The sequence below is a fragment of the Bufo bufo genome, chromosome 6 (assembly GCF_905171765.1).
Source record: "Bufo bufo chromosome 6, aBufBuf1.1, whole genome shotgun sequence".
In the NCBI taxonomy this organism is placed as follows: domain Eukaryota; kingdom Metazoa; phylum Chordata; class Amphibia; order Anura; family Bufonidae; genus Bufo; species Bufo bufo.
The window spans coordinates 398,866,049-398,889,102 of record NC_053394.1 but is presented as its reverse complement, the minus strand read 5'-3'; the positions used below and the strand labels follow the sequence as shown (position 1 = coordinate 398,889,102).

At 43.5% G+C, this 23,054-nt stretch overlaps 2 protein-coding genes across 2 annotated transcripts in view; both read left to right on the top strand.

The window, feature by feature from the left end:
• LOC121004472 (oocyte zinc finger protein XlCOF22-like) overlaps positions 1-23,054 on the top strand; it is a 1,539,666-nt gene that overhangs the window by 697,312 nt on the left and 819,300 nt on the right. The window lies entirely within an intron of this gene.
• LOC121004268 (zinc finger protein OZF-like) overlaps positions 1-23,054 on the top strand; it is a 40,622-nt gene that overhangs the window by 708 nt on the left and 16,860 nt on the right. The gene's annotated exons all lie outside the window — the stretch shown is intronic.

The following is a 23,054-nucleotide window of genomic DNA, read 5'->3' as shown; positions in this document are numbered from 1 at the left end:
CCAAGTTTGCGCATATTTTAGGAGGAATGTTGGTCCACTCCTCTTTGCAGATCATCTCTAAATCCCTAAGGTTTCGAGGCTGTCTCTGTGCAACTCTGAGCTTGAGCTCCCTCCATAGGTTTTCGATTGGATTAAGGTCCGGAGACTGACTAGGCCACTCCATGACCTTAATGTGCTTCTTCTTGAGCCACTCCTTTGTTGCCTTTGCTGTATGTTTTGGGTCATTGTCGTGCTGGAACACCCATCCACGACCCATTTTCAGTTTCCTGGCAGAGGGAAGGAGGTTGTCGCTCAGGATTTCACGATACATGGCTCCGTCCATTTTCCCGTTTATGCGAATAAGTTGTCCTGTGCCCTTAGCAGAAAAACACCCCCAAAGCAAAATGTTTCCACCCCCATGCTTGACGGTGGGGACGGTGTTTTGGGGGTCATAGGCAGCATTTTTCTTCCTCCAAACACAGCGAGTTGAGTTAATGCCAAAGAGCTCTATTTTGGTCTCATCAGACCACAGCACCTTCTCCCAGTCACTCTCTGAATCATTCAGGTGTTCATTGGCAAACTTCAGACGGGCCTGCACATGTGCCTTCCTGAGCAGGGGGACCTTGCGAGCCCTGCAGGATTTTAATCCATTGCGGTGTAATGTGTTTCCAATGGTTTTCTTGGTGACTGTGGTCCCTGCTAATTTGAGGTCATTAACTAACTCCTCCCGTGTAGTTCTAGGATGCTTTTTCACCTTTCTCAGAACCATTGACACCCCACGAGGTGAGATCTTGCGTGGAGCCCCAGAGCGAGGTCGATTGATGGTCATTTTGTGCTCCTTCCATTTTCGAACAATCGCACCAACAGTTGTCACCTTCTCTCCCAGCTTCTTGCTAATGGTTTTGTAGCCCATTCCAGCCTTGTGCAGGTCTACAATTTTGTCTCTGACATCCTTGGACAGCTCTTTGGTCTTTCCCATGTTGGAGAGTTTGGAGTCTGCTTGATTGATTGATTCTGTGGACAGGTGTCTTTTATACAGGTGACTAGTTAAGACAGGTGTCCTTAATGAGGGTGACTAATTGAGTAGAAGTGTCTAATCACTCTGTGGGAGCCAGAACTCTTAATGGTTGGTAGGGGTTCAAATACTTATTTCACTCAATGAAATGCAAATCAGTTGCTATCTTTTATTTAAAGTTATTTTTTCGATTTTCCTTTTGATGTGCTATCTGCCACTGTTACAATAAACCTACCATTGAAATGATACTGTTCTGAGACTTTTCATTTCTTTGTCATTGGACAAACTTACAAAATCAGTGAGGGGTCAAATAATTATTTCCGCCACTGTATATACTAAGAGAAAGTGTGTGGCGAAGTTTGATAAGATATGGGAAAACTGGGAAAACTACAGGATACGGTGTCCGGATTAGAATGTTGACTCAATTTGATTGGAATGACATATGATGGGTGCAAGGTGGTCTGTTAGACTGTTGTGAGGAGTGCACCATATGTTGACCTCTTGAAGTTTGGATAAAGCCCTCCGGTGGGGGTGCCATGCCCCTTCCATCGCTAGGGTGGGGGGGAGGGGGGTTTAGTTGGACAGGGAAGGATGATCCTCTATTTCTAAAAAAAAAAAAATGGTGGAAAATCTGGCCTGTACAATTGGCACTGTGTTACAGTAATGATTAATCTCAAATTTATCTAATACTATGCTGGTTGTAGTATATTATACCCATGCAATTAACAATGTGACGCGTTGCGGGCAAAGAAAATAAGGTTGAGAGACTTGCACTCTCTTTTTTTGTAGGCCTTTGGCGTCGGACACGGGAGGGTTTGTTTCCCACATCATTTTATCAGGCTGGGTCAGGAGTTGAAGGGGGTTTTGGCGGTGTGGGACGGGTTTTTACAGCAATTTAATGGTAGGGCATTGGTGATGGAGAGTGTGGTCGATAGTTTTGATTTCAAATCGTTTACGGATGGAGGAACTTGTTTTGGGGCGTATTGTCAAGGACAGTGGTGCGCGGGGAGGTGACCAGAGTCTTGGTTTGCGAGGGGTTGGGTGCGGAATGTGGCACTGTTGGGACTGTTTCCGATAGTGTTGGTAACAACGCTTTGGGGAAATGAGTTCCGAAATAAGAAAGTTTTGTTTTCATTGTGACAGTCTCTGGGTGGTGCAGGCAATTAATGGTTTGACGGTGTCTTCGCCTCCGGTAGCTCATTTATTGCAGCATTTGGTTTTACGACGTTTGTCGCTTAAAGCTTGGATTGTGGCTGTCCATGTGCCGGGGATTTCCAATGGCATTGCTGATGCTCTTTCTCGTTTACAGTGGGAGCGGTTTCGTCAGCTGGCCCCAGAAGAAAATGCAGTTTTGAGGGGGTGTAGGCGGGGTAGGTGGACAATGGATTCTAGGCGGCCAGTGTCTTTTGCGTTACTGTTACGCTTGGGTGTTCAAGTGGGTTTGGTATGTAGGTCACCTAGTGAGGGTCGGTTGTTTTAGATTGGCATTTTCACTGGCCTTTTTCGGAGCATTTCTTTTGGGGGAATTAGTTTGTAAGAGCGTGTGGTGTGAGGGGGCTTTTTTTGGGGATGATGTGGATCTGTACGGAGACAGGGTGGTGTTTCATATTCGTTTTTCCAAGACGGGAGGGTAGGGGTTGTTTTGTCACATTGTTTGAGGTTCCTGGGTGTGTGGGATGTCCGTTTAAGTGCTTGAGGGAGTACAGGTTGGGCTCGAGTTTTGTGGGAGGCCCCCTTCTTAGACATGAGGATAGGTCATTTTTTGTCTCGATTCCAATTTGTGGCGGTGTTCAAGAAGTGCTTGAGAGCTTTGGGAATAGACTCTAGTGATTTTACGGGTCATTCCTTTTGTATCGGTGCGGCCACGGAGGCGGCTAGATTAGGCATGAGTGACGAGGTGATTAAAAGGATTGGTAGGTGGGAATCGGCCCGTTATAGGTTTTATGTGAGGTTGGGTGTTATGTAAGGGTTCGGGGTTTTGATAATTAATATGGAGGTTTGGTTTTTTTGTGTTTTCAGGTACCGCGACGCTGCTTGTGTGGATTTTAGGCCATTCCTTTGTGCTTTGGGGGGTGCTGAGAGCTGATGTGCAGCCGAACGGGCGGAAATTGGGGTTTGAGCGGGAAGTTGCGGTAATTAGGTGGCTCGGGTGTAGAGGTATGTTGTGGGGTTCTGTGTTGCGGGAGGTGCATCGTTATGCCCGGTTGTGGTCCCTTTTCCCGGCCCTGATAACGGTGTGGTCAGATATTGTGCCGAGGAATTCATGGCGGGAGGAGAGATCGGTAGAGCGGTTGAATAAGGCCAGGATTAAGTTGAAGATAGGGTGGTTCTGTGCAAGAAACGGTGCAGTGGCGGTGCAACATCTCAAATTGGAAGCTTTTTAGCCGTGGTTTTTGGCAGACTGATGGGGTACACCTGAACGCAGCTGGTATAGATTTATGGTCACTGAGTGTACAGGGAGGTATTGAGAGGGCGTTGAGGTTGTGGAGGAACGCGCAAGCTTGAGGATGGTAAAGTCAAGCTGCGTGTTGTTGGTGGTGGGAGGTCCTAGAAGCTGTGGTACAGGATGGTATAGGTGAATGGGAGGGCCTCAATGGGGGCTGGACTCTCATAGGTTGAGCACCTGGTTGGTTCGGAGAGGCGTCCATCAGTTGGTGTCTCCTAGCTGGTGTTACACAGCTGGAGGCAAGATGGAATCGCCATGGTGGTTTTTTATAGAGATTTATTTTTTGGGGCTTCTACGACCTCCCTCGTCAAGTTCATTGTTAATATTAATGTTATTTATGTTATATATTTTATTTATTAATAAAACGGCTGCTGTGGCTGATTTAATCCGAACAGTGGCTGTGTTTCTTTTGGGGGAAAAAGGGGAGCTGAGGTAATCCACAGTAACCAATAACCTACTCGTGGTCCTGAGGAATCATCCTGGCATGTACTGCCTGGAGCTAAATTCCTTTCCTTGCTTCTCCCTATGTACTTCTAGTGGCTACTGTATTTGATTCTCATCCTGACCACACTACTGCCTTGTCTTTTTGAATTGTATGCCAGGAACCTATTGTCCTTCTGTCTTTGATCATTGGTCACGTTTCTGAACATGCTCTTGTCCTTTTGGCATGTTGCATTTTGACAGAGCTCCTAGTGATGAGCCTTGGCTCCATTGCTGACTATAATATAACTGCATCAACACTACTGTCACCATTGAAACTTGAGGATCTTCCATCAGAAATGTCCTTACCCCAGACCCAAACATCATAATTAGAGATGGATGACCTTTTTTAAAATTTGATTCGGGTGATTCGAAGAACTTCGCAAAGAAATTCAAATTGTTCCGAATTGGTCATGTATTGCGGTATATCTGGTATACCCAGTGCCCTCTGCCTAATCCTATTTATCTCACTTGGTGGCCCAATCTCCGCGTGAAGGGAGTGAGACCAAGATTTCTACACCTTTTCATAATCAGTAATGTAATTTACTTTTAAGAATTTATCAGAACCCTTTTTAAAACTGTCCACTGTTCCTGCTGTGACTACGCCCAGAGGAGTTCTTACAGTAAAGAATCATTGACTCTTCTGGAGACTGAACTTTTTCTTCTCCAGTCGGAGGCAGTGCCCCCTTGTCTTTTGATGGCATTTTACATGGAGCAGTTTTTCCACCATATTTTTTTTGTACAGTCCATTTATATATTTGTGAAGGTTATTCATGTCTCCCCTTAGACATCTCTTCTCAAGACTAAATAAATGTAATTCTTTTAATCATTTTTAATAACTAAGACCCTCCATTGCCTTCAGTTTCGTCGCTCTCCTTTGTAGCTCGAGAGCATCCTTTCTATGGACTGGTGCCCAGAACTGAACTGCATATTCCAGATAAGGCCGCACCAACTCTTTGTAAAATGTTAATATTACATTCTTGTCCCGCAAGTCCATGCCTCGTTTAATGCATGACAATATCCTGGTAGCCTTGGAAGCAGCTGATTGACATGGTAGATTAAATTACAGCATACAATCTACAAGGACACCCAAATCCTTCCCTATAAGTGAATCCCCCAGTGTTACATACCCTAGGACATATGGTGCACGAAGATCATTACTACCAAGAGGCAGAACTTTACATTTATCCACATTGAACCTCATTTGGTAAGTTGATGCCCAATAAAGAGTGTTCAACTCAGCTTGTAGTTTATGGACATCTTCCTTAGACTGCACCAGGGTGGAATTGATTTAAATCACGATTTAAATCACTAGTCAGTAAGGCTTGATTTAAATCATAGTTTTCTACATAAAGACTAATTCTTGCTGGTATAACTTATAATATGCAAGTAGATGAAGATTTTTAGAATAACAACTTTTCATATTAGTTTGATTAGGTTGATTCTGTATTCCTAGGTTTGTAGAAGTTAGGATTAAGGTCTTTTTCTCAACTCTGTTCATGTTATAACAACATTTTTGCTGTGAAGAAGAGGCATGTGATCTCTGCTGAGTCAAATTCAGTTTTGAGAACTGCAAAAGTAAACCAAGCATCTGTGATAATATCTTGTAGGCAGAGAAACTGCCCAATAATCTTACAAAAACCTCTGGAAGGTTGTGAATGGATTAATTATTTACCAAGAAAATTAAACATATACAGCCTTATTCTACATAATTAAAAACAAATCTTTATTTCATGATAAAATAACCTTTGGATGGTAATATATTTTCCTCCAAAAAGCATTTTATATAAAAAAAAAAATCTGATTTAAATAAAAAGCTATTTTTTTTATTATTATTATTTTTTATTATTATAATATTTTTTTAGAGAAAAAATCATAGATTTTTATCCACCCTGGACTGCACAGTACTACATAGCTTAGTGTTATCTGCAAAAATAGAATAAAATCCCATCCTCAATATCACGAATAAATAAATTAAATTAATAGGACACAGCACTGAACCTTGGGGTACACCACTTATAACCCAGAACCATTCCGACTGACTCTGAAGATCATTTGTGTGAGAACAGTTAACTTTTCGACTGCCAGGAGTGGCGTTGTTGTGCCCATGATCATGATTGTGCTTTGGATATCACCTGGGAGACAAATTGGGTTGTTGAGGAGGAGATATCATCAGAGGAGGATGGTGGTAGTAGCGGCAACAACTGCTAGTGCTAGATGGCCATGGCCATTAAAACGGCCATACTACCAGAAAATTGTATTTCCTACCCACCTTGTCAATAAAGACATCAGGATATCCTGACCCAAGTGAATAACTCTGCATATTATTAATAGGAATTATATCTCAAGAAGAAAATAAACATGTTGAGGAGCTCCACAATGATCAGTAATGACTTACTGTGCTTCCTACTGTCCATTCTATTCTCATTCCTCCCTCTGAGTCCAGCTGCTGTCTATGTCATCCATTATAGCCCAAGTCTCATTCCCCAACCTGCATTCTCCCCATCAGCAGGTGTAATACAGAGATGTCATTGCGCTTGCTGGGCTGAGTGGGAGAACATACAGGCCAGATATAATTCACCGGCCTGTGCGCTCTACTCAGCTCAGCAGTAGGGATGATGTCATCACACGTCTGTTGCTGGGAAGATCATGATGTGCTAAATTCAGGAGGAATGGGACAAAATATAACTTTTTTTATTTTATTCACACTACATGGGCTTTATTACTTTAGGAGGGCACAAAGAGGCTTAAAGGGACACTGACAGGCGAAATCAGCATATATAGTTAGATATATCACATTACAGGTCTTCTAGAGTCTTTTAAAAGCATATAACTATCCCCCCTGTCCACCTTATAAAGAGCGAAATATAAAGTTTTATAACCTGCATCTGCGGTCAGCAATCTGCCCAAGGGGCGGCGTTTCATGTGAAAATGCGCCCAGCCAGCCTTCCCAACTGCCGTTCTTAAGCCCCGCCCAGCTCATCATTATTCACTTCGCTGGGCGAGGCTAGAACTCTCCCCAGTCCCGATCCTGCGCCTGCGCATTTCAATCCTCCCGGCATCGCTCATGCCCAATCTTCTGCGCCTGCGCCCCGCCGTGCCGTCGGACGCACTATAATTAACCCCTTATATGATGTGAGTGAGCAGCGCTCTGAAGCGCTGCTCTGAACAGTGCATGGCTGAGGCTGCAGCTGCCTCAGCCATGCACTGTTCAGAGCAGCGCTTCAGAGCGCTGCTCACTCACATCATATAAGGGGTTAATTATAGTGCGTCCGACGGCACGGCGGGGCGCAGGCGCAGAAGATTGGGCATGAGCGATGCCGGGAGGATTGAATTGCGCAGGCGCAGGATCGGGACTGGGGAGAGTTCTAGCCCCGCCCAGCGAAGTGAATAATGATGAGCTGGGCGGGGCTTAAGAACGGCCGTTGGGAAGGCTGGCTGGGCGCATTTTTTCACATGAAACGCCGCCCCTTGGGCAGATTGCTGACCGCAGATGCAGGTTATAAAACTTTATATTTCGCTCTTTATAAGGTGGACAGGGGGGATAGTTATATGCTTTTAAAAGACTCTATAAGACCTGTAATGTGATATATCTAACTATATATGCTGATTTCGCCTGTCAGTGTCCCTTTAAAGGCTATGTACACCTTTGGGGAATATTTTTTTATTGTTGCATTGTACTCCTTTTGAGCTAAAAATCATTTTCAATTGATCTTTTTTAAACATATGTACTCCTTTTCTCTGTACAGTGCTGACAATGCTGTAGTGGCAGCCTGTGGATTTTCTCTCTTTTCCGTCATTTAGGGAGCAGAAGGACTCCTTATCTCTGCTTTCTACCCTTAAAAACAATCATTATAGCTCAGTTTTTATGTTGCTGATAAGAATGTGGCTTAAATAAATGTTTATGACCGTTAGTAGATGACGAGCACAAAGTAAAAGTACCAGTCAAAAAGTTAACCCTTTGTGACAGAACAGCTCAATATTTTTAATAAAGGCCAATTGAAAAAAAGATTTTTAGCCAAACATGAATACCATGCAATCATAAAAAAATTGCCTTTAACTACAGTGTATGTCTACTAAGGGGCAGCATTATTGTAAGATGGGCACTAAGCAGACATAACTATTGTGTGGGGACACAAAGGCAGCATAACTATTGTGTGAAGGCACTAAGGGTGCATTACTACTGTGGGGGCACTTGGAGAGCATCCGTATGTGAAGAGGGCACTAAGGGGGAATTCTACTGTGAAAGGGACACTGAGGGGAGATAACTATTGTGTGGGGAACTAAGAGGACATTCATAACGTCCAGCGCTAGCAATTTATTTCCATAATTTTTAAATGACTAATTGGATGGGGGTTGCAGGGAAGTTGCTCAAGGTGGGAGCCAACCTTTTCTAGTTATGCCCTGGGGTCTTCTATTAGATTGTGATCTGTTTGGCCACCACTGTTTTAGTAAATCGATGCTTCAATTTAGTGCCAAGCCTTGTACTTTCTATGGAGTTTTTTATTTTTATTCAGAACTGTTATAAAATTTCAACTGAATTTTTTGGTATATTATTCATCAATAATGTTTTTATTCTTGATAATGTTCAATTATTGGCTTGCTTCATATCAAAAAAGGACAACATAACTATAAAAAATGTATACCATGTATTCCTATTATTGTCTAAAATATGTCACAATTAATCCTCTTTAATACAAAACCTTTAACCTTCACACATAAAATAAATATGGTCAATAAAATAAATGACTCGTATAGTACTTGAATTGAGATAATGTACAATCACGGTTCCTCTCTTAGTTCCTTATGCGGAGCTCACGCCCTATTTGGAATGATGTTATATTCCACAGCAATATTATGAATATTTACAGGATATCTTGTTGCTATTTTCTTGTAATAAGCTAAATGTCTTGCGATAGGCTTATTGGTGCCACTGTGTTAATATATTCATCTCTTCACAGGATAGTTCAATGCATAGTATATTCATTCAGTGTAACAGCATTTAGGTTAGACGTAGTATGATGCTTCTCCACTTAACGTTGAGAAAATACTACGACCGTTTGTGTTGGCCCTTCCGTCGTATGTGAGAGATACGACGGATGTGATCAATAAACTGGAAGGCATCCAAATTGACGACCAGACCCTACTTGCTAGCCTGGATTTGGAGGCGCTCTACAGCTCCATACCCCAACAAAAAGGTGTGGGGCTGCGGGGACCTTCTTACAGGAGCATGGTACACACCTGTGGCGACATGGTGAATTTGTGTTACAACTGTTACAGTTTATCCTGGAACACAACGTGTTCTTGTTTGATCACCGATTATACCACCAGCTCAGGGGAGTGGCAATGGGGAGCCCCTGCGCACCGACCTTTGCCAATCTCTACCTGGGCTGGTGGGAACAGGAGGTAGTCTTTTTTGAAGAGACAAACAAATGGACCCGATATATAGGGTTGTGGCTACGATACATCGATGACGTGTTGATCCTATGGTCAGGGAGTGAGGGTGACTTTAAGAATTTTGTCACCGATCTCAATAAGAATGACCGGGGACTGTATTTAACGTCCGAGATCCAGGATTCAGATTACATTCTTGGATCTCACGATTTTTAAGGCTCTGGAGGGCAATTTATGCACACGTTTGTTCCGCAAAACTACGGCCACAAATAGTCTCTTTCAGGGGGACAGCTGCCACCCTTGGGCTCTCAAAAAAGGTATACCAAAAGGGCAATATCTGAGGTTACGCAGGAATTGCTCGAGGCTTATTGACTATCAGGTGGCAGCTAGGGACCTTCAAATTCATTTTGAAAATAGGGGCTATCCACAACAGGTCCTCAAGAGCGCATACCAACATTCGCTAGCGGCAAACCGCTACACACTTTTTGAGCCACGGGCTAGAGAGGGTGAATCAAACCAAGTCTGCATCATTGCCACTTTTGATGAGGCACATAAAGTGTACGGGATGTTCTCGCCCAGTATTGGGGTATTCTTAAATCAGACCCTGATGTGGGACACCTCGTGGGTGCTACCCCCACCATCACGTTTCGCCGGGGCCGCAATTTAAAAAATAGGCGAGTTCACAGTTTCTTAAAAACCCCACAGCCAGTTACGTGGCTTGACCAACAACCTAGGGGGACCTTGTTGCGTCGCATGTGAGGCGATTCAACGGGGAAATAGCTTCACAAGCACAGTGACACAGAAGAGATTTGCAATTCTATCTTTAATCAACTGCAGAACCAGCGGGGTCATCTATCTAGCCACGTGTGCGTGCGGCCTTCAATATGTAGGCAAAACGATACAGGAGTTTCGGCGGAGGATAGGGGAACATCTCAACGACATCCGCAGTGGCGCGGATACTCCCATCGCACGTCCTATTTCCAACAAGCACGCTGTAAATGTGGGGGCCATTAAATTCCAGGGCATCGAGGTACTTAAAAGGACCCTGAGAGGTGGCTATCATAACAAAATATTGCTACAAAAGGAGGCTGAATGGACATTCAGGCTGCGCACTGTACGTCCTGAAGGCTTGAATGAACACATTTCATATGTGTGTTTTATGTAACTGTTCACACTGGTCTCCTTTGCTTGATCGCACCCTGGGTATGAATTGTGCCAAATATACTGTGATTGCGATGTCCATCATATAAGATTTGGGTCTGGACAACCCCCTCCCTATTGCCTCTAGTGGGCTTATGTAACCATCACCATTTAGCCCATTTGGATCATTTATATATATGTCGAGGTCCCCTTGTACACACAGGGTTGTAGCCAGGACATACTGATCTGATTCTCATATATGCTGTATTGTAGCATATATGCTCTATTGTAGCGATATTCTCGCTAGTCCCTTCTGTTCTTTTCTCTGTCGTTACATTTACAATCGCCGATTGTTCTCTGCATTATACGTACGAGTGTGTTGACACTCAGTGCAGGATCACGGCATGGAGAGAGGCGGGTCATCGGGGCAGGCGCATACGGTGCCTTTGACACGCCCACCTTCCTTTCACCCGCCGGCTGCCGCAAGATCCGCCCAAAAAGAGAGGGGTTCTTCACCTATTTAAACTGCAGAGAGCGGCGGCAGTATTACGGCCAACATAGCAACGATGCTGTCGCCTCACCACCCGAGGCGTATGTCACTTTTATTTCTGTGTATTGTCTGTCTTGTGCTTAACCTAGCTCCTGATGAGTCTCTATGGTGAAATGTTGAGCTTAAAATAAGGTTTAGGGTATAGACTCAGCGCATCCTTATGTGATTTAATAAGGGCAGACAGACAGACGTTCATTAGGTCAGTCTAGACTATTGACTGCTGGAATATAGGAGTTATATAGGGACTAGCAATGTATTAGTGAGGGAGTCAGTGAAGATTACCCACGTGTTAGTAACATAGTACATAAGGCCGAAAAAAGACATCTGTCCATCCAGTTCGGCCTGTTATCCTGCAAGTTGATCCAGAGGAAGGCAAAAAAAAACAACCCTGTGAGGTAGAAGCCAATTTTCCCCACTTTAGGGGAATAAAAAATCCCATCCCGACTCCAATCAGGCAATCAGAATAACTCCCTGGATCAACGACCCCTCTCTAGTAGCTATAGCCTGTAATATTATTACACTCCAGAAATTCATCCAGGCCCCTCTTGAATTCCTTTTATTGTACTCCCCATCACCACCAGTTCCATAATCTCACTGCTCTTACCGTAAAGAATCCTTTTCTATGTTTGTGTACAAACCTTCTTTCCTCCAGACGCAGAGGATGTCCCCTTGTCACAGTCCTGGGGATAAATAGATGATGGGATAGATCTCTGTACTGACCCCTGATATACACTGCTCAAAAAAATAAAGGGAACACTTAAACAACACAATGTAACTCCAAGTCAATCACACTTCTGTGAAATCAAACTGTCCACTTAGGAAGCAACACTGAGTGACAATCAATTTCACATGCTGTTGTGCAAATGGGATAGACAACAGGTGGAAATTATAGGCAATTAGCAAGACACCCCCAATAAAGGAGTGGTTCTGCAGGTGGTGACCACAGACCATTTCTCAGTTCCTATGCTTCCTGGCTGATGTTTTGGTCACTTTTGAATGCTGGCGGTGCTTTCACTCTAGTGGTAGCATGAGACGGAGTCTACAACCCACACAAGTGGCTCAGGTAGTGCAGCTTATCCAGGATGGCACATCAATGCGAGCTATGGCAAGAAGGTTTGCTGTGTCTGTCAGCATAGTGTCCAGAGCATGGAGGCGCTACCAGGAGACAGGCCAGTACATCAGGAGACGTGGAGGAGGCCGTAGGAGTGCAACAACCCAGCAGCAGGACCGCTACCTCCGCCTTTGTGCAAGGAGGAACAGGAGGAGCACTGCCAGAGCCCTGCAAAATGACCTCCAGCAGGCCACAAATATGCATGTGTCTGCTTAAACGGTCAGAAACAGACTCCATGAGGGCCCGACGTCCACATGTGGGGGTTGTGCTTACAGCCCAACACCGTGCAGGACATTTGGCATTTGCCAGAGAACACCAATATTGGCAAATTCGCTACTGGCGCCCTGTGCTCTTCACAGATGAAAGCAGGTTCACACTGAGCACATGTGACAGACGTGACAGAGTCTTGAGACGCCGTGGAGAACGTTCTGCTGCCTGCAACATCCTCCAGCATGACCGGTTTGGCATTGAGTCAGTAATGGTGTGGGGTGGCATTTTTTTGGAGGGCCGCACAGCCCTCCATGTGCTCGCCAGAGGTAGCCTGACTGCCATTAGGTACCGAGATGAGATCCTCAGACCCCTTGTGAGACCATATGCTGGTGCGGTTGGCCCTGGGTTCCTCCTAATGCAAGACAATGCTAGACCTCATGTGGCTGGAGTGTGTCAGCAGTTCCTGCAAGACGAAGGCATTGATGCTATGGACTGGCCCGCCCGTTCCCCAGACCTGAATCCAATTGAGCACATCTGGGACATCATGTCTCGCTCTATCCACCAACGTCACGTTGCACCACAGACTGTCCAGGAGTTGGCGGATGCTTTAGTCCAGGTCTGGGAGAAAATCCCTCAGGAGACCGTCCGCCACCTCATCAGGAGCATGCACAGGCGTTGTAGGGAGGTCATACAGGCACGTGGAGGCCACACACACTACTGAGCCTCATTTTGACTTGTTTTAAGGACATTACATCAAAGTTGGATCAGCCTGTAGTGTGTTTTTCCACTTTAATTTTGAGTGTGACTCCAAATCCAGACCTCCATGGGTTGAACAATTTGATTTCCATTTTTTTATTTTTGTGTGATTTTGTTGTCAGCACATTCAACTATGTAAAGAACAAAGTATTTCAGAAGAATATTTAATTAATTCAGATCTAGGATGTGTTATTTTTGTGTTCCCTTTATTTTTTTGAGCAGTGTATTTATACATATTAATTAGATCTCCCCTCAGTTGTCTTTTTCTAAAGTGAATAACCCTAATTTTGATAATCTTTCAGGGTACTGTAGTTGTCCCATTCCAGTTATTACTTTAGTTGCCCTCCTCTGGACCTTCTCCAGCTCTGCTATGTCTGCCTTGTTTACAGGTGCCCAGAACTGTACACAGTACTCCATGTGTGGTCTGACTAGCGATTTGTAAAGTGGCAGGACTATGTTCTTATCACGGGCATCTATGCCCCTTCTGATGCAACCCATTATCTTATTGGCCTTGGCAGCAGCTGCCTGACACTGTTTTTTGCAGCTTAGTTTGCTGTTTATTAAAATTCCTAGATCCTTTTCCATGTCAGTGTTACCGAGTGTTTTATCATTTAGTATGTACTGGTGACTTGCATTATTCCTTCCCATGTGCATAACTTTACATTTGTCAGTGTTAAACCTCATCTGCCACTTATCTGCCCAAGCCTCCAATCTATCCAGATCCCTCTGTAGTAGTATACTGTCCTCTTCGTCATCTGCGAAAATTGATACTTTACTATGCAAGCCTTCTACAAGATCATTAATAAATATATTGAAGAGAATAGGGCCCAATACTGACCCCTGAGGTACCCCACTAGTGACAGTGACCCAATCTGAGTGTGTCCCGTTAATATCCACCCTCTGTTATCTATCATTGAGCCAGTTTCTTACCCATATACAGACGTTTTCTCCCAGTCCGAGCATTCTCATTTTATATACTAACCTTTTATGTGGTACAGTGTCAAATGCTTTGGAGAAGTCCAGATATACGACATCCATTGATTCGCCGCTGTCAAGTCTAGAACTTACCTCCTCATAGAAACGGATTAAATTAGTTTGGCATGACCGATCCCTCACGAAGCCATCAGCATCGCTTCGTGAGGGATCGGTCATGCCAAACTAATTTAATCCGTTTCTATGAGGAGGTAAGTTCTAGACTTGACAGCGGCGTTATTTGCTTATTTCCGTTGAGATGCTCTAAGATAGCATCTCTCAAAAAACCTTCAAACAGTTTACCCACAACAGATGTTAAACTTACCGGCCTATCGTTTCCAGGCTCTGTTTTTAGACCCTTTTTGAATATTGGCAAAATTTGGCACCACATTTGCCATGCGCCAATCCTGTGGGACATTCCCTGTCAATATAGAGTCCGCAAATATTAGAAATAAGGGTCTAGCTATGACATTACTTAATTCCCTTAGGATACGGGGGTGTATGCCATCCGGTCCTGGCGATTTTGTCTATTTTAATCTTTTTAAGTCGCTGATGTACTTCTTCCTGGGTCAGACAGGACACTTTTTTTAATGGTGAATTTATTTTTACATTCTGCATGTCATTTGAAAAATGTTTATTTTCCTCAGTGAATACATTGGAGATAAAAATATTTAACAGCTTTGCTTTCTCCTCGTCGCTCTCTGCGACTCCCCCCTCATTACTCTTTAAAGGGCCGACACCTTCAGATTTATACTTTTTAACATTTATATAATTGAAGAACATTTTAGGGTTCGTTTTACTCTCTTTGGCAATTAATCTCTCGGTCTCTAGTTTGGCCGCTTTTATTTGTTTTTTACATGTTCTATTTTTTTCCTTATAGTTTTTTAGTGCTTCCGTGCTACCCTCCTGTTTTAGTGATTTATATGCTTTCTTTTTGTCATTTATTGCTTTCTTTACAGTTCTATTGATCCACATTGGTTTCTTTTTGTTCCTTAACCTTTTATTCCCATACGGTATGTACCTCTCACAATAAGATTTTAGGATGTTTTTAAAGATATCCCATTTTGTGGCTTTGTATTTTTATTTTTGAGGACTTTGTCCCAGTTAGTTAGGCCTCTCTTAGTTGGCTAAATTTAGCTTTTTTGAAGTTTGGTATTTTTGTTCCTCCCTGTAGAAACGCACTTTATGGTCACTATTTCCCAGGTGTCCACCAACCTGCACGTCTGTTGTTCTGTCAGGCCTATTAGTTAATTATAAGTCCAGTATGGTCGTCCCTCTAGTCGGGTCCTGAACCAGTTGGGAGAGGTAATTGTCTTTGGTTATTGCCAAGAACCTGTTTCCCTTATGAGATATACAAGTTTCAGTTTCCCAGTCTATATCTGGGTAGTTGAAGTCCCCCATAATAACCACCTCATTATGATTTGCCGCCTTGTCTATCTTGTTTAGTAGTAGATTTTCTGTGGACTCTGGTATATTAGGTGGTTTATAGTAAACTCCTATTAGTAATTTTATTGTTGTTTTTAGCTCCATGTATCTCTACCTACAGTGACTCCACATGTTCATGTCCCTCACTTATATCTTCACGGAGTGTGGGCTTTAGACAAGACTTTACATAAAGGCAGACCCCTCCCCCTCTCCGGTTTTGACGATCCTTTCTAAACAGACTGTAACCTTGTACATTAACTGCCCAGTCATAGCTATCATCCAGCCATGTCTCAGTTATTCCCACTATGTCATAGTTCTCCTCACACATCACTAATTCCAGCTCCCCAGTTTTAGTAGTCAGGCTTCTGGCATTAGTGTTGCTGTCAGTTCCCTTCCCCTTAGTTCTATATAGTCTGACTGTACACTGATATGGTACATCCACATTTTAAATAGCGTGATATTAGCTTGTGAGCATACTGCGCTACAGAATTTTTTTTACAGGAATTGTATCAGCTTTAGGGTACCATCATTCACACAGTGTTTTGTATGTGTATATGTTTGGTCACTGGTAGAGCCACTGCGTTCCCACCAGACACGCAACGTTCTAGATACTGGTGGGTTTTGGTTGCATCCTACAAATGTTTAGTGACCAAGGACATCTCTATGTGTATATGTTTATTAAGGGAATTGCACTTTTTCCCTCATTTTTAGTGTATATCCAATAAAATATTGAAGTTTTACTTTATCCACAACTTTTCCACTAGCTGTGACCATACTACAATTGTAAAACGTAAATTTTCATCACCTGGCAGTGTGTTTCTCCACTTACCAGACTCCCGACGTTCGGTTTAATACGGCTGGTAGCAAGATACGTACTTGTTTTGTTTCCTTATACAGCTGCGATTCTCTTGTGCTGCTAATTCCCACAGTTATCCTGCGCGCTAGTGTCGGCACTTACTTGACCGCGCATGCGGGTTGAGTATTCCAAGACGCTGACTTAATTGAAAGCTTTGACGCGTCGCTTGTATTTCGTGGCTATGCGATTCTTCCTATTACCGCAAATTCTTTATATAGCTGTGTTCAGCAGACTCGTTTCGAAACCTTACTGGTTTCTTCCTCAGTGGTCAAACAGTCATATGATAAACGAGGGACAAAGTCCATCCTTATATTGTGTTGCCTTGATCTATAGAAAACATGTATCGGATTAGATCGGGCTAATATACTTATATAAAACCTGGACTGTGCATTCACAACCATCTTTAATGTACTGTCAGACGATGCGGTCTATGTAGTCAAAATATATTAGGTTGCTTTTCTCCAATACTCCGATGAAATTGTGTTCTGGCTTTTTCTCCACTATTACACCATGACTTCTCTTTATACAATGATTTCTCTTTTTATATAATGATCTTTCATATAATCATGATATTTATATTTAATGATATATCCTGCAAAAAACTCAAACGTAACCAACAAATCACAATCCATCCCGCTGACAAAGGCGGAGCGATAGTGGTTTTAGATACAGATATATACGAAGAAGAATGTACCAAACAATTGTCTGATGTGGACACATATAGAATATTAGAAAAAGACCCAATAAATCTGCCTAGTAGACCGATTTGTTTCGGGAATAGGTACATTAACTAGCAATTTATCACAATATCGTGACAACTTTTTGCAACCTCCATGTAAAGGAAACTCCATCTTACATAAAAGATGCCACCATGGTAGTAAAACTTTTTGAAAATCTGATATGTCAGCCCAATTGGATTATGGCAACATTGGACGTTAGTTCACTGTACACATGTATTAATCATGAACAAGGTATACAAGCAGTGTCAGAAATCATAACTCAAAAAAATGATTTAAAATGAGAACAAATACAGTTTATTTTGGATAGTATTATTAGATATGTTTTGACCCACAATTATTTTTATTTTAAATCCAATTATTATTTACAAATGACCGGGACCGCTATGGGCACCAGATTCGCCCCCAGCTATGCCAATTTTATGTATGGCAGTTTGGCAACAAACAGAGAAAACACCTAAACTAGGGTCGAATCTGGTTCTCTGGCCTCAGTATATCGAGGACACATGAGGAATTAGCGGAATTCATAGAGGGTTTAAATAATAATGAGCTAAATTTAAAATTTGCATCAAAAATTAGTAATCAGTACAATTCCTGGATCTTAACATTTGAAATCAAGGGATTGAAAGTTATATGTAGTACTTACCAAAAGTCAGTAGCAAAGAATAGCTTTATTTTAAATACCAGCTGCCATTTACCACATTGGTTATTAAACGTACCTTTCAGCCAGTTTCGTAGGCTGAAAAGAAACTGCACACAAGATGACCAATTTGAAAGGGAAGCAGAGTCTTTGAAAGTTCAATTTTTGGAAGAAAAATATATCTCTTATTGTTGTTAAATGAGTCTCTAAGTAAAGTAAGATCATTAGATAGGGAAACATTTTTTCAAATAAAAGAAAAAACAGAAATAGAGGAGTCTTCTAAAATAATATTTCCCTTCAAAATACAACACAAATAAATATCTACCATTATTAGGAGACATTGGCATTTATTGCAAGAGGACAAGATACTGGCAGCGACTCTCCTAAATAGACCACCCATAATATACACAAGAACCCCCAATTTAGGGTTACAAGTGGCCCCAACTATAAAAAGACAGAAAGAAAGATCCATCAGTACACCGTGGGAAAATCTTAAAGGTTTCTATAGGTGTGGCCTATGTAGTAATTGTAAAGTCACGAAATTTGACAGAAAACCTACTACAGTAATATCTAATACTAATACTTAAAAATGGGAAATTAACGAGACATTAACTCATAATAGCACGGCAGTAATATATATTATAGAATGTCCGTACTGGGAGAACTCTAAAAGCCAGAATATCAGAACACATAAATAACATTAAAAATGGGTATGAAAAACATACACTATCACAACATTGTAAATTATATCATGCCAATAATCCATCAGGTCTGAAATATGCAGCAATTCAATCAGTGAAGGATTGGAGAGGAGGGGACTTTATATCAAAAATGTCAAGATATAAATCTAGAATGATTTATGAATTTGGATCACTGGCACCTTTGGGACTCATTTCAGAAATGGAGATTTTTGGTTTTCTGTAACGGTACCGGTGGGGGGGTTTACATGACATGTCTATGCCAGGCTGTTTTACCAGTGCACTGAAATGTCCTGCATCCCTCCACTGGCCTTATAACGTCAATATCCCATATTATTTTTTATTTTTAGATTCTTATATTTATCATTTCAAAAGAAAATGCAATAATGTTGTATATGCGGAAGTGTGGAGTATAATTAGGACATAGAGTTTTTTTGCAGGATATATCATTAACTCCTTAGTGACCACAGTTACGTGTTTTTACGTTGGTCACTAAGGGGCCTTAGCTGGGCCGCTGATTTTTTATGGTGGCCTGCTCTAACTGCATGGGGTGCCTATCCGGGCTGTTTAACACTTTGCATGCCGCAGGCAATGCCACCCACCTTGTGTATATCAGTGACAGAGGGAGCGGACTCCCTCGGTCTCCCATCGGCACCCCGCAAATGTGATTTGCGGGGTGCCGATATGTGTGTGAAGGCTGGCTGGGGTCTATGAAGGCCCCAGACCAGCCTTCAGTAATTTCCAGCAGGTTGCGCCTCTCTGGCGCAGCCTGCTGGTCAATGTTAAAATAGCATTGCTATTAAAATGCAATAAATTATAAGGATAATGCATTCCATTTTAAAAGCAATTAAAATACTGTATGTTATAGTCCAGGCAGAGTCACGCATCTATGCGTCATCTCGCGAGACGCGAGATTTCCTGTGAACGCGCGCACACAGGCGCGCGCGTTCACAAGATTGGAAGGTGAGCGAGTGGATCTACAGCCTGCCAGCGGCGATCGTTTTGATAACAGCGTCTAATATACCTGCTACCTGGTCCTCTGGTGGTCCCTTTTGCTTGGATCGACCACCAGAGGACACAGGCAGCTCAATAATAAGTAGCACCAAACACCACTACACTACACCCCCCCCCCCTGGTCACTTATTAACCCCTATTAATCCCTGATCACCCCATATAGACTCCCTGATCACCCCCTTGTCATTGATCACGCCCCTGTAAGGCCCCATTCAGATGTCCGTATGTGTTTTACGGATCCATGGATCGGATTCGCAAAACACATACTGACGTCTGAATGGAGCCTTACAGGGGGGTGATCAATGACAGGGGGGTGATCACCCCATATAGACTCCCTGATCACCCCCCTGTAAAGCTCCATTCAGACGTCCGTATGTGTTTTACGGATCCATGGATCGGATCCGCAAAACACATACGGACGTCTGAATGGAGCCTTACAGGGGGGTGATCAGGGAGTCTATTTGGGATGATCACCCCCCTGTAAGGCTCCATTCAGACGTCCGTATGTGTTTTGCGGATCCACGGATCCATGGATCAGATCCGCAAAACACATACGGACGTCTGAATGGAGCCTTACAGGGGGGTGATCAATGACAGGGGGGTGATCACCCCATATAGACTCTCTGATCACCCTTCTGTCATTGATCACCCCCCTGTAAGGCTCCATTCAGACGTCCGTATGTGTTTTGCGGATCCGTGGATCCGCAAAACACGGACACCGCGGATCCGCAAAACACATACGGACGTCTGAATGGAGCCTTACAGAGGGGTGATCACCCCATATAGACTCCCTGATCACCCCCCTGTCATTGATCACCCCCCTGTAAGGCTCCATTCAGACATTTTTTTTGGCACAAGTTAGCGGAAATTTATTTATTTATTTATTTGTTTTTTATTACAAAGTCTCATATTCCACTAACTTGTGTCAAAAAATAAAATCTCACATGAACTCACCATACCCCTCACGGAATCCAAATGCGTAAAAATTCTTAGACATTTATATTCCAGACTTCTTCTCATGCTTTAGGGCCCCTAAAATGCCAGGGCAGTATAAATACCCCACATGTGACCCCATTTCGGAAAGAAGACACCCCAAGGTATTCCGTGAGGGGCATATTGAGTCCATGAAAGATTTGAAATTTTTATCCCAAGTTAGCGGAAATCGGGACTTTGTGAGAAAAAACAAAAAAAAATCAATTTCCGCTAACTTGTGGCAATTTTTTTTTTTTACTATGAACTCGCCATGCCCCTCATTGAATACTTTGGGGTGTCTTCTTTCCAAAATGGGGTCACATGTGGGGTATTTATTAAGGATCGACCGATATTGATTTTTTAGGGCCGATACCGATAATTTGTGAACTTTCAGGCCGATAGCCGATAATTTATACCGATATTCTGGGAATTTTCATTTTTGAGAAAAAAAAAAATTCCTACAGAAATCTGCTGAAAATTAATATGTTTATTGTTAATGTGTATTTTTTTTGTTTATTGTTAATGTGTATTTTTTTTTTATAAATCTTTTTCATTTATACTTAATATTTTTGTGGTTTTTTTTTACTAACTTTTAACCCCCTTAGGGACTAGAACCTTTGTCCTATTCACCCTGATAGATCTCTATCAGGGTGAATAGGATCTCACACTGTCCCTGCTGCTCTGTGCATAGTGCACACAGCAGCATGGAGCTTATCATGGCAGCCAGGGCTTCAATAGCGTCCTGGCTGCCATGGTAACCGATCGGAGCCCCAGGCTTACACAGCTGGGGCTCCGATCGGAGGAGCAGGGGAGAGGGGATCCTGTGGCCACTGCCACCAATGATTAATACTGGGTGGGGGGGGGCGCACTGCGCCACCAATGTTTTTACTATTGGCCGGGATTGGGATGGGGGTGGGGGGCGCACTGCGCCACCAATGATTAATACTGGGGGGCTTGGGGGGGCGCACTGCGCCACCAATGAAGATTAGTCTCTCGATCATTCATATACAGGAGGCGGGAGCTGGCTGCAGAATCACATAGCCGGCTCCCGACCTCTATCAGCGGTAGCTGCGATCCGCGGCACCTGAGGAGTTAACTACCGCGGACCGCAGCTATTGCTCATAGAGGTCGGGAGCCGGCTATGTGATTCTGCAGCCAGCTCCCGCCTCCTGTATATGAATGAATGAAAGGCTTATCTTCATTGGTGGTGCAGCGGCCACAGCTCCTCCCCTCCTCTTATGTTCTATCCCCTCATTGGCGGCAGCGGCAGCAGCAGCACAGGGGGAGGAGACACTGCTTCCTTCTCCCCTGTGCTGCGGAGGGAACACAGAGAGCGCTGAGAGCAGCGCGATCTGTGTTCCCCATACGTTATCGGTATATCGGCAAAATAGATGCCGATACCGATAACGTTCAAAATCCTCAATATCGGCCGATAATATCGGCCAAACCGATAATCGGTCGATCCCTAGTATTTATACTGCCCTGGCATTTTAGGGGCCCTAAAGCGTGAGAAGAAGTCTGGGATCCAAATGTCTAAAAATGCCCTCCTAAAAGGAATTTGGGCCCCTTTGCGCATCTAGGCTGCAAAAAAGTGTCACACATGTGGTATCGCCGTACTCAGGAGAAGTTGGGCAATGTGTTTTGGGGTGTCATTTTACATATACCCATGCTGCGTGAGATAAATATCTTGGTCAAATGCCAACTTTGTATAAAAAAAATGGGAAAAGTTGTCTTTTGCCGAGATATTTCTCTCACCCAGCATGGGTATATGTAAAAAGACACCCCAAAACACATTGCCCTACTTCTTCTGAGTACGGCGATACCAGATGTGTGACACTTTTTTGCAGCCTAGGTGGGCAAATGGGCCCACATTCCAAAGAGCACCTTTCGGATTTCACAGGGCATTTTTTACACATTTTGATTTCAAACTACTTCTCACACATTAGGGCCCCTAAATTGCCAGGGCAGTATAACTACCCCACAAGTGACCCCATTTTGGAAAGAAGACACCCCAAGGTATTTTGTGATGGGCATAGTGAGTTCATGGAAGTTTTTATTTTCACTAGTAGCTCTGGCAAATTAGGGTAGGTTTGGATAAACCGCTAAATCACTAAGTTTAAGACGTGGGCTAGGCATGGGATGTGTGTCAGGTTGCCTTATACCCTGCCACAGCTTTGCGGCGGTGTGCTGTTTGTCACCTAAGCAGATCAGTTTTAGCACGGCCTGATGCCGCTTCCCCACAGCAGTGCTACACTGCTTCCAGCTAGCGACTGATGGCTGACTGCTGCTGGAGGTGGAAGTGTAGGAGGAGGAGGCGGCAGAGAAGAAGTGTGGGTTGAAACCAGTAACATAGCTGAGCCAGTAACATAGCAGAGACCCTGATAGACGTAGGGCCGCAATTCTGGTCGTGGGTAGCACCTTTGCCATCCCAGGGTACGACTCACTCCTGGCCTCCACAACATTCACCCAGTGTGCCATCAGGGAAATATAGCGTCCCTGGCCACCAGCACTTGTCCATGTGTCCGAGGTTAAGTGGACCTTCCCAGTAACTGCGTTAGTCAGGGCACAAGTGATGTTCGGGGACACATGCTGGTGTAAAGCGGGCACGGCACACCATGAAAAATAGTGGCGGCTGTGGACTGCTTACCGAGGGATGGCC